This window comes from Suncus etruscus, chromosome 1, assembly GCF_024139225.1.
Source record: "Suncus etruscus isolate mSunEtr1 chromosome 1, mSunEtr1.pri.cur, whole genome shotgun sequence".
In the NCBI taxonomy this organism is placed as follows: domain Eukaryota; kingdom Metazoa; phylum Chordata; class Mammalia; order Eulipotyphla; family Soricidae; genus Suncus; species Suncus etruscus.
The window spans coordinates 23183411-23196253 of record NC_064848.1 but is presented as its reverse complement, the minus strand read 5'-3'; the positions used below and the strand labels follow the sequence as shown (position 1 = coordinate 23196253).

General features: G+C 46.4%; 1 protein-coding gene and 1 non-coding gene across 2 annotated transcripts in view; both read right to left on the bottom strand.

Moving 5' to 3' along the window:
• Positions 1 to 12843, bottom strand: part of CORO2A (coronin 2A) — a 69797-nt gene that overhangs the window by 19687 nt on the left and 37267 nt on the right. The window lies entirely within an intron of this gene.
• On the bottom strand, positions 7151 to 7284 carry LOC126031112 (small nucleolar RNA SNORA51). Its single transcript, XR_007503236.1, has one exon. It is a non-coding gene; the product is annotated as a small nucleolar RNA SNORA51 (small nucleolar RNA).

Sequence of the window (12843 nt, the reverse complement as noted above, 5' to 3'; positions counted from 1 at the left end):
ATGCCGGGAAGGGGTTGCTCCTGGCTATCTGCTCAGAAATAGCTCCTGGCAGGCACGGGGGACCATATGGGACACCGGGATTCGAACCAACCACCTTTGGTCCTGGATCGGCTGCTTGCAAGGCAAACACCACTGTGCTATCTCTCCAGGCCCCCAAACTTCTAATTCTTAAAACACTAACAAGGCTGTACACTTACAAGCCTTTATTTTCATGTAGAAAATGTAAATAATCTCCAAAATAATAATATAAACCAGAGAGATAGCACAGAGGTTAAGGTACTTCCCATACAAGTGGCCAATCCTGATTTGACACCACATATGATCCCGAGTGACCCGAGTACAGAGCCAGAAGTAAGTCCTGAATGCTGCCAGGTGTGGCCTCAAAACAAAACAAACAAAAAGTAAAACATCTCTTCCTTGTAGGATTACTGAGTGTAAAATGAAATATTGTGCATGAAAAAGGAAACAGTTCAGATCAGAGCCACTGTTTTATGTACCTGAATATGTGCACTATAACATGAATATGTGTCCATCGTACAGAGGAAACAGAAGACTGGAAGGAAATATTCCTCCCCAATTATTCTGCACTATTCTTACATGGTGGGATAAAAAGAACTGTGTGTTTTTTGTTGTCTTGGTTTGGGGTCACTCCCGGTTGATGATGGAGACTACAGAGTTTGGGGTTATTTCTGGTGGTGCTCAGGAGACCATATGGTGCTGGAGATTGAACCTAGAATGACTTAATGCAAACATTGTGCCTCCACTTTTTTGCTTGTATGGTCTCCCTGATCATTCAAATGTGTTATTTTTTTATTTTAAGTCTTGGACTTCAGAATTCCCCAAAGTTGCTATTAAAACCACAAATTTTGCAACAAAAAGATATTAACTCCAGAATTTTGCAACAAAAATGATATTAACGCCAGACTTTCTAAGAGATAGGTTCTTCCAAAAGTTTGCTATAGAACCACCAAAAATGAAGGGTGAAGGAAAGTACTGAGCTGTCTAAGGCTGCACCAATGACAGGCAGCACTAGTAGAGTCCAGCATTCTAATCCACCCAAGACTAGAGAGTGGTCAGGGATGTGGGGGGCCATCTGTGGTACACTTACTTGCTGAGGGAATGTGGCCCTCTCTGACTTCTTGTCCTAGCACACAGCCTCTCCCTTCTCTCAGATCATTTCCTGGGTCAAAGAACATAAACCATGATAGGATTTTTACTATTGGCTCTCAGGGCCTTTATCTTTATAGGCAGGCCCTGAGCCATGCCCTAATTTCTGCTTTGAAATTTTCTGAGAAGTGTGGCTGATCAGGTTGACTGGAGGCAAAGAGCCCAGGAGAGCAGCTCAGACTCAAACCTAGTTCAGAGGGGTCACAGATTCATGGAGGAGTTTCAGGGACAGACCAGATCTCAAAAAGGCAGCAACTAGAAGCTGAGCCTGAGTCAGAGAGTTCCAGCAACAGCCTCTCTTCTCAGTGCAAAGGGGTGCTGACTCTCCCCACAAGATTTCCAGGCTATTCAGGGCCCACAAAGTTCAAGCTAAGGATAAACTCTGACTCTCTAGTCGAGAGAGGTCTGGGCCCACATGTACTAGCCTGTCTAACTCTGCTAACACTCAGGTTCTGCCTCTCCACCCATGAAGCTGGTTGTAGGGGACAGGCCCTGTCTGACAGGATACAAGCTCTAAATTGAGACAGGAAAAAATCTACTGGTCTTGTGGACCCTCATAGAGTCCTGGCTTGATGCCCAGACCTTTTCCCAAGTGATATCTGTTAGACTGTGGCTGCCCCAAGGGTGAGTGGAGGTAGATGGAGTACAGACACCCCACAGCTACTGTAAGGCCACTGTCATGAGAGCTGATGCTCACAGGGATTGGGCCAATCCCACAGCATATCCAGTCAGCCTGGACTGGACATGGGAGTCAGGAATGTGGATATGGTCCAGACAGGCAGACACTGCACTGGATAGGGATCCCAGGCCAGCACCTGCAGAGGGGCCACTTCTGCTCTGAGGGACTGTCACTCCTCTGAGAATGGCCACAGTTGTATGCTCTCAGGTGAGCATGAGGGTGAGTTGAGTTCAGATGTGGAGGGTCCCAAAGAAAGAGTTTAGTGTCTGGCCAGGTCTGGGTCAACTTGTCAGAACTAAGCTCAAGGACCCTGTTTTATTGTTGCTGCAAATGTTTCAGAAACTCCCCAGAGGGACTTCTTGTGATGCCAGCTGCTGGGTGCGAAGACTACCCTACTTCCTAACCACCCCATGGGCAATAGGTGGTGGTGCGTCCTAATGACTAAATCTATACTTGCAGCATCTCCACCCACACCATGAGTGAACCTTCTATCTACTTTTAGGGATGATCTAGGCCAGACACATGGCTCAAAGGGCTGGGGGTATATGCTCTGTGGGCCTGGAGGTCCCTGGCTGGATTTCTGGGGATCCCCAGAAGCAATTCCTGAGTATCCAGATGAGGGTAGCCTCGAAGCACTATCAAAGGTGGAGGCCCAAAAACCAATAACAAGGATATATTGTCCCCCAATCTGTTGATGTATGGCAGTTGGATTAGGATACGTCCCTTGGGCATGCCCCTGACACACACACCCCCCCCAATCATACTGGGTATAAAATGGAAAACTTGGATCTCTGGAGGGGGCCAGCGGGGGCCAGTGATAAAGCATTGCAAGATGCTGGCCATCTCGGGCTGGTGTATTCCTCTCTCTCTCTCTCTCTCTCTCTCTCTCTCTCTCTCTCTCTCTCTCCTTCCATTCCCCCACCCCTCCTTCTCTTCTCTTTCATCTCTCCTCTCTTCTTTCTTTCTCTCTCTCTCACTGCAAGGAGATAAAAATGATATTTCGTTTCTCTCCCTCTCTCTCTTAGTCCTGGGTGGGCAGTCACTACAAATTAGCATCCCTGGATGGGCCTTGCAGCACTAAACCCTAGCACCTTGGGCTGTAGCATGCAGCCCTGCAGTCCTGGCAGCCTTGAGCCCTTGCAGCCTTGCAGCAGCCGAGCAGCAGATGGACTTGCAGCTTACTGCAGTAATCTGCAGAAGTCCGACTACCTTGCAGATAACCTCAGGAAATTCTACAAAATGGTAACCCTCCTATGGAAAACTGCAGGGAAGGATTCTACAGAATTCTACACCCCAATATGATACATTCCACCTTCAGACCTTGTCTGAGTGTGAGAAAAAGTGTTTTTTTCAGCTCTGCGTGACTCTCTTCTCCCCCTTCTCTGCTACTAATCCTAGCTTCACCCCCTTTGGGACCTTACAGATACTGCTAGATCCCTACAGGTTATTCCCAGATCGCTGAAGACTGAGGACCCATTCCTTATTCCTAGGTTCTTCTCTAGACTGAACACCCTATGCCCCATGGCTGCAAGAGATGTTCAATCACCAAGACCAGAAGTGGATCACAGTGTGGACCAAGTCGAGTATCTTTAGAAGTGAAACCTGAGTGTAGAGGGAGCAGGCTGGGGTTGCAAAGCCTGTAAGGTACAAAACATGGGCTGGGATGGCCAGAGGGCTGGCAGATGATGGGGTGTCCTGGGCAGTGCAGGAGGAGGGTCACCAAAGGTTCCAAAGGTCTGAAATGCCAACCATCCCTAGTACCTGCAGGCCTCAGGACCATTTACATTTCAGGCATTCATACCTCAGGTACTTGCTCCCCCAACCCATGAACCCAGTTTTTGCATAGGAAATGGTGCTCATGGTCAACTTGCAGTGATCAGGAGGTCCTCTGAGTAATAAAGCAAAGCCCCCTGTACAAAAGAACTCTTTAAAGAAAAACTTTTTTAGGGCCGGAGACATAGTACAAGGGATAATGCTTTGTACCAAGTCCATCAGGCTAGATTACTATCACTACGTATGGTCTCCTGAGCAGTGCCAGGAGTAAGCCTTGAGCATTGTTAGGTGTGGCCCCTAAACTAAAAAAAAATTCTTGTTTTCTCTTTATTTGTTCTGTTATCTTTTGGGGGGGCACACTCAGGAATGCTCCCAGCTCTATGCTGAATGTGTGGGTGGGGGCTTTCCAGGGGTGCAATGTTCCAGAGCCTGTGAGTGTTCTGCCTTACTTTCTCTGCAGACTCTACACCTCACAGCACATCCACTATCTTGTCTCCCCAAATTCTCCATGCCAGGGGTGCTGTCTGCTGGCTCCCAGGATGCCAGAGGGCTAATTCCCTGCCCCCAGCCCACCTCCTCCTTCACTGCTTCTGTTCCACAGCAAGGCCCTGGGTTGCCAAAAATGCAGGCATGGTCCTCCTTGGGCACAGTCTGGGTCACTAGGGAAAGGACGAATGACCTTGAGCACACAGCCACTCCCTTGGAGACATCTGACACCATTGAAGTGGATAAGGCACACCCCAGTTCTCCTGTGTCCTCAGTAAGTAACAGTAATAAGCAGGCTGGTTCCTTGTTTTTGTTAGCCAAGGCTCATGCCTCTCTACACAGAGGGGAGGGAACTGACCAGGAGCCAAGCTCTGCCCTCCAGGCCTAAAGCCACACTTCAAGGCCTGCTGGCATTGGGGTCTTTGCCCTTACAACTCAGGTCCCTTGGGAAGGGACTGAGCTTCAGCTTCTTCTTTATAGTGGGGACCATCATTCACAAACCCACACCCACAATGGGTCAAGAAGGGGATGAAAAGGCATCAGCATAAGCACTGACCCTGGGAGATACACAAAAAACTGTCTGACAGGCCTGTGAGACATTGCCCTGCTTAGGAGATCCACATGGGGTATTGTCTCTCCAAATCTCTCTCCCACTATCATCTGGCACGGGGCACTTAGGAAAACACTAATCTGGCATATTGCTTGGACCTTTCTAGAGGCAGATTCAAAGGCAATCTGGGCTATCTACACATGAGATGGGTACCAGGTGACTCAGGAGTTGGTGTCAACACCAAGATCTAGCTATCGTGAGACCAGTGTAGCAAGAACATGCTGAAGTTTGCAGTGGCAAAATGACAAAATACCCAGGCTTTGTTTTGAAATATTTGAGAGGTAAATAAAAGATGCATAAAGCAAGAATGGCCAACCCTGATATATTTCAGTATTTATTTATTTATTTGGTTTTGGGCCACACCCGGCGGTGCTCAGGGGTTACTCCTGGCTGTCTGCTCAGAAATAGCTCCTGGCAGGCACAGGGGACCATATCCTGGGATTTGAACCAACCACCTTAGGTCCTGGATCGGCTGCTTGCAAGGCAAATGCCGCTGTGCTATCTCTCAGGCTCGGAGTCCTACTGTTTTTTTTTTTGTTTGTTTGGTTTTTGGTTTTTGGGCCACACCTGGCGGTGCTCAGGGGTTACTCCTGGCTGTCTGCTCAGAAATAGCTCCTGGCAGGCACGGGGGACCATATGGGACACCGGGATTCGAACCAACCACCTTTGGTCCTGGATCGACTGCTTGCAAGGCAAACGCCGCTATGCTATCTCTCCGGGCCCATATTTCAGTATTTATAGAATAAAGGTGTTCTTGGCATTTCCAGGGGGTAGAGGGAGTGTGTGAACCACACCCAGCTATGCTCAAGGCCTACTTCTGGCTCTGCTCAAGGGTCACTCATGGCAGTATAGAGAGGACCATACTAGATGCAGGGGAGGAAACCAAGGTCAGCTGCACACAAGGCAAGTGCCTTACCTGCTGTACTATCTCTCTGGCCCATCTGATCCTACTTTATGACCCAGCATTTGAACTCCAGGGCACTTACCCTAGAGAAATGGAAACTGATTATGTTCAAACAATCTCATGCACGAATATTTCTTTCAGTTTTTATGGGTTCAAACTGGAAGCAATTATGATGGCTCTGGTCAGGTGCTTCCACATACTCCTCACCAATAAGAATGAGTGACAGACACATGAAACCACGGGGGTGGATTCCTACAGACTGATGCTAGATGGACGTGGGCAGCCCAGAGGATTCCACACAGCAGAGCTCTCGTAGAGGACACTCCCTACATTGTAAGACTGAGAGTGGAGAGCTGATCGGTATTGGTCGGATGAAGGAGAGGACAGGCTTGTAGAGAAGTGCCGTGGCTGTCAAGGACAGCCTATGGGGCGGGCAGGGTTATAGCCCAGCAGTTGCATATGCTTTGCATGTATTGAAACCTGGCTTGATCTTGGCACCACTAGCCCTCTGAGTATTATTGGGTGTAGCTCTCAAGGCCCCTGGGCACTGCTAGGGTGGATCTGGTAGTCCCAGTACTTGAGAGTTCAAGAATTCCTAGTCCCCAGGACTTGAAAATTCAACAGCTTATTTGGCCAAATAGTGCCAAATATTGCCAGAAACTCCTAATTGAGACTTTCTCCCCACTAAACATTCAAAGAATAGCCATGATAATGGCCATGTGTCTCTTCACTGTGTTCACATCCATGTCCTGGCTTGACCCTGCACTGTTTGGCCAGGTAAGTTGGTCTCATTTATGGGAACTCGGAGGAAGGTACAAAGCAGCACTCATCATCATTGCTCACAATCACATTTCAATCCACAAAGATCCCAAGTCAAAAATGCTGTTAAAAAGAAAAAAAATTAGCCAAAAGAAGGTTTCCCTCCTATCCCCCATTCATCTGAAGTTCCATTTTAACTGGGCATATTGTATTTTTATTTATTAGCTACCCAGGGGCTTGGTCATAGGCAGATGCACCTGGTTCTACCAGACACCTCCAAAGCAGAATTTGTGTTTAGATGCTGATGGGTAAGTTCTAAAGGCTTCTGGCTCCTGAGATATCTGTGACAATGGCCACAATTCACGTGATCTGGATTCAAAAGCAGAAAGGGAATCACACTTGGCTGTTGAGAGTACATGACAGCTGAGTTTCAGCACTCCAGGAATTTCACTGGATAGTGAATAGGGTCAGACTCCTGTCTTGTCCCCAGGGTGAGTCACAGTCCCAGCCTGTTGCCCTCTGTGACCCACTTAGTACTCTTGCTTTCTGGTACCAGTGCCTACCTAGGCACTGCTGAGTGGGATGTGGCTCAGCACTGAAGCACAAGCCTCATGGATATGAGGACCTGGGATCCCCCTATGGTACAAGGCGCACAAATGCAGTTCTTAGGAGAAACAAATAGCCAAATGAGTCACTTCTAGAGGTCCTTCCAGCTAATCTTCCATTACACTCTGCCCTCTCCAGCCTGAAACATTTCTTTTTTTTTGTTTTTCCATGTCCTCCCTATTCACAATACAGACCAGGCAAAGGGTCTGGACTGAGGTGTATATGGGGTTCATTTACTGTGCCTCCTCTTTCTATACAGTCAGTGTAAAGAACACAGTCTGTAGTAAGCATTGGGAGGTCAACCTGAAATATTTCTATGGAGTTCAGTTCATCTGTGCCACCCTGGCAGTCAATACCCTTCCTTCCTGGTCCTAGTTCATATCTCCAGGAAATGTTCTGCCTTCACAGACCACCCTGGGTCCAGACTACTTTCGGTCTTGCTCCCTGAACATGCCACACACGGTCCCGCTTCTGAGGCTATATTGTGGCTTTGCCTTTGCCAATTGAGCCTTCCCTGTTTATAAGCATTGTCACTGGGAATATGTTCACTTGGTGAAGATTCACAAATATCACTGGTGGCTGTACAATGTGCTTGTTGATGAACCAAGTTCAGGGTTTTCTTTCTCATACCAAATTTATCAAAGGTACCAGCAGGGACTGGAGAGATAGCATGGAGGTAAAACATTTGCTTTGTATGCAGAAGGATGGTGGTTTGAAGCCCGGCATCCTATATGGCCCTCTGAGACTGCCAGGAGAGATTTCTGAGTGTAGAGCCAGGAGGAACCCCTGAGCACTGCCGGGTATGACCCAAAAACCCAAAACAAAACAAAAGGTACCAGGGGCCGGAGAGATAGCATGGTGGTAAGGTGTTTGCCTTTCATGCAGAAGGTCATTGGTTTGAATCTCGGCATCCCATAGCCTGCCAGAGCCTGCCAGAAGCTTGCCCGAGCCTGCCAGAAGCAATTTCTGAGCGTGGAGCCAGAAGTAACCCCTGAACACTGCTGGTATGACCCAAAAAACAAAACAAAACAAACAAACAAACAAACAAAAAGGTACCAGCAGGGCCAGAGACAAAGTATAATGGTTAAGAGTATATAAGCGGGGAAGGTTCTTGTCTTGCACATAGACAACTCGGATTCCATCCCCAGAATTGCATGCATTTTACTGAGCACCACTAGGAGTTGTCACTGAGCACAGAGCCTGGAACAGCACCTAAGCACCACGAGGTGTGGCCAAAGCAACCCTCCAATCCCCACCAAAAGAAAATGCCTGGGGCCGGGCGGTAGCGCTAAAGGTAAGGTGCCTGCCTTGCCTGCGCTAGCCTTGGACGGACCGCGGTTCGATCCCCCGGTGTCCCATATGGTCCCCCAAGCCAGGAGCAACTTCTGAGCACATAGCCAGGAGTAACCCCTGAGCGTTACCGGGTGTGGCCCAAAAACCAAAAAAAAAAAAAAAAAAGAAAATGCCTGCTGGAGCGGTAGCACAGTGGGTAGGCATTTGCTTTACCTCCATGTTATCTCTCTGGCCCCAACATTCCACATTATTTTTTGCAAAAAAATAATCATAAAGTCTGTGATAATTATTCAGTGAAATATGGACTATAAATCATTAATAGCGTATTAACAAAGGGATTAAATATTCGTCTCTCCACCAGTGGAACAGGCTGAAATATATCCATGAGGTACTAAACTAAAGGACAGGGGGCCGGAGCGATTGCACAGCAGTACGGCGTTTGTCTTGTGCGTGCCAAGGATGGACCCCGGTTGATTCCTGGGATCCAATATGGTCCGCTGAGCCTGCCAGGAGTAATTTCTGAGCGCAGAGCCAGGAGTAACCCTTGAGCACCACCGATGGGAGTGACCCCCCAAAACAAACAAACAAAAACTAAAGAACAACACTCTTTTTGATGTTCTTGTTCCAAAGCCCAACAGTACCCTAACCATGAAGCCAGCTTGACATATCTAAATTTAAAAATTCCTTAAAATTAACCCTTACTTTGTAAAATAATGAAAATGGGGAAATAAGGCTTACTAAGAGATATAGTAATAAAACACAATGCAGGATCCAGATGAATTTTTTGCAATTTTGGAGATGGCCATAGGGCATCATTTTTTTTTTTTTTTTTTTTTTTTTTTTTGGTTTTTGGGCCACACCCGGCATTGCTCAGGGGTTACGCCTGGCTGTCTGCTCAGAAATAGCTCCTGGCAGGCACGGGGGACTATATGGGACACGGGAATTCGAACCAACCACCTTTGGTCCTGGATCAGCTGCTTGCAAGGCAAATGCCGCTGTGCTATCTCTCCAGGCCCAGGGCATCATTTTTAACCATTTACTTGGTTATTAGATAACTGACCTTCATAGTTTTACTAATTTTAAGTCATGTATAGTTTCTGCAACAAATCAATCTGAAGATGTCTTTTGTTTGTTTGTTTGTTTTTTTGGGCCACACCCGGCGTTGCTCAGGGGTTACTCCTGGCTGTCTGCTCAGAAATAGCTCCTGGCAGGCACAGGGGACCATATGGGACACCGGGATTCGAACCAACCACCTTTGGTCCTAGATCGGCTGCTTGCAAGGCAAACACCGCTGTGCTATCTCTCTGGGCCCCTGAAGATGTCTTTTAAAAACAAAATTCGGGGGGCCGGGCGGTGGCGCTAAAGGTAAGGTGCCTGCCTTGCCTGCGCTAGCCTTGGACGGACCGAGGTTCGATCCCCTGGTGTCCCATATGGTCCCCCAAGCCAGGAGCGACTTCTGAGCGCATAGCCAGGAGTAACCCCTGAGCGTCACCAGTTGTGGCCCAAAAAAAAAAAAAAAAAACAAAATTCGGGGTCAGAGAGATAGCATGAAGGTAGTGCATTTGCCTTGCATTGCAGAAGGTCAGTGGTTCGAATCCTGACATCCCATATGGTAACCTGAGCCTGCCAGGAACAATTTCTGAAGAGCTGCTGGGTGTGACCCAAAAAACAAAAACAGAAATAAAAAAATAAAAAAAAAAAAAATAAATAAATAAAAACAAAATTCACTGCCAGATTCACTTAACTAGCAATTTCCTTTCACCATCCTAAGCAAAACTGGCCAATTATGATTCTTTCTTGTCCTGTTCTTGTCTCATCTTGGAATGCAGATTTTTTTTTTACCTCACAGAATAAAAGAGAAGCAGCCCCTATTCTCTGTAAGTGTTTTAATTATCATAAATATTCATTAATAAAAAATTAATTTCTTGGTAGTTACACAAAAATTGTCTATAAAACTATATGAACCTATGCTGGTGAGATGATACAATGAGTATGGTGATTGCCTTGCATGTGGCCAACCCAGGTTTGATATTTAGCATCCCATATGATCTCCTGGAACTGGCCAGGAGTAATTCCTGAGTGCAGGCCAGGAGTAATCCCTGAATACTTCTGGGTGTGGACCCCAAACAAACAAACAAACAAACAAATCAAACAAACAAACAAAAAAACCGGGCCAGAGATAGCACAGCTGTAGGGCGTTTGCCTCGCATGCAGCCTATCCAGGATAGACAGTGGTTCGAATCCCAGCATCCCATATGGTCCCCCATGCCTGCCAGGAGTGATTTCTGAGTGCAGAGTCAGGAGTAACCCCTGAGTGCTGCTGGGTGTGACCCAAAAAACAAACAAAAAAAATTAAAACCAAGACAAAAACAAAACCACCCCAAAATGATAGGAATCTGATATTGCAAGGGTGACAAACACATGTCTCTTGAGCCGCATGTGGCTCCCAGCCAAAATGAATGCAGCTCTTTGCTTCTTATGTGTTTAATATACTATTGTTAAAATTAGATGCTTTTGTGTGAGTGTTTGTCTGTTTTGGCAGGTCACTGTGTGGTGTGGCTCTCTCTCACAGTTTAAAATTTTGGCTCTTTGTGTCAAACTTGTTCGCCACCCCTGTGATATTGGCTCCTTCTAGTGTTTTTTTGTTTGTTTGTTTGTTTGTTTTTTGGGTCACACCCAGCAGCGCTCAGGGGTTACTCCTGGCTCTAAGCTCAGAAATCGCTCCTGGCAGGCTCGGGAGACCATATGGGATGCCAGGATTAGAACCACCGTCCTTCTACATGCAAGGCAAATGCCTTACTGCTGTGCTATCTCTCCGGCCCCATCTAGTGTCTTCTTTTATTTATTTATTTATTTTTTTGTGGTTTTTGGGTCACACCCGGCAGCACTCAGGGGTTATTCCTGGCTCCATGCTCAGAAATTGCTCCTGGCAGGCACAGGGGACCATATGGGACACCGGGATTCGAACTGATGACCTCCTGCATGAAAGGCAAACACCTTACCTCCATTCTCCGGGCCCCATCTAGTGTCTTCTTAAAGAGATATTTGTATTGGCCATTTAGAAATAGCTACAGAGGGCCAGAGTGATAATACAATGGGTAATATAGAACACTGGTCTTGCATTTGGTCAACCTGAGATTATACTCACCACCAACTATGGTCCCTCTGGACCCCATCAGAAGCCATCATTGAGAACAGAGCCAGGAGAAGGCCTGAGCATCACTGGGTGTGGCCCCAAAAATCAAAAGCGAAAACTGTAGGACTATTCAGGATTTCTGTTTCTGCTTGAACTGATACTAATAAATTATATATATGTATATGTATATTTTAGAAATTGGTCTAGTTTTCTGACATGTTCAAAGATTTTCATAATATGGCTTGGATGGGTATGTGACATATTGAATTCTGCTATCATAGAAACTTGTTTCTTGCACATTAACTGAGGTTATTTGTACATTTTCTCTTTTTTCTGTTTCGTTTGTTTTGTGGGCCACAACCAGCAGTGCTGGGTGGCTACTCCCAGCTCTGAGCTCGGGAGTTGATGCTGGTAATGCTGGGGGATCACGTGATGCTCTGGATCGAACACAGGTACCCCAAAAGCAAATCATGAGATCAGCCTATTGAGCTATTCTCCAGCTCTCTTCTTTACTCTTGACCATTTCTTTTTTTTGGGGGGGAGGGGTTTGGGCCACACCTGTTGACAGTCAGGGGTTACTCCTGGCTATGCGCTCAGATATTGCTCCTGGCTTGCAAGACTATATGGGACACCAGGGGAATTGAACTGCAGTCCATCCTAGGTTAGTGTGTACAAGACAAATGCCCTACTGCTTGTGCCACTGCTCCGGTCCCTATTCTTGACCATTTCTTTAGAGATTTGTTAAACAGTCTATTTTAGGTACAAATGCTTAATTTTTCATTTTAATTTTCTCTAATGGACCTGTAATCCTTCGTTGATTTCTTTATCATCCCCCTCCTCAAACTTCTTTTGGGTCTGTTCTGTTGTTCTTTATCTAAGCTCTTCAAGGTAATCATTAATTTTCTTTTTTTGAGGGGTGGGTGGGTTTTTGGGCCACACCTGGCAGCACTAGTACTCTATACATTGTTTCTCCCCCTGACCCCAGCAACATGGTGTCCCTGAAAGGCCACTTTTTCCTGCCTCTCCTACATTTGGAACTATATTTCATTTACACTCAGTATTTTAAATTATTCTTGTTTGTTTGGAAGCCACACCCAGTGCTGTTCAGAGCTTACTCCTGACTCTGTGCTTAGGGATCATTCCTGATGGTACTATAAAGTGCTGCAGATTTATTTCAAATTGGCTATGTTCAGCTATACACAAAGGGGACCTGTTAGAGTAGCAGTCAAAGGAGCAAAAGAGGGAGGTATGGGATGCATGCTGGGAACAGGGGTGGAGGGAAGAAAACACTGGTGGTGAGAATGGTCCTAATTCACTATCACTATGTACCTTAAATGTAACTGTGAAAGACTTGTAAATCACATTGTTCAGAATACAAATTATAAAAAAAGAAAAAAATTGGCTATGTTCAAGGCAAATACTCTACTCAC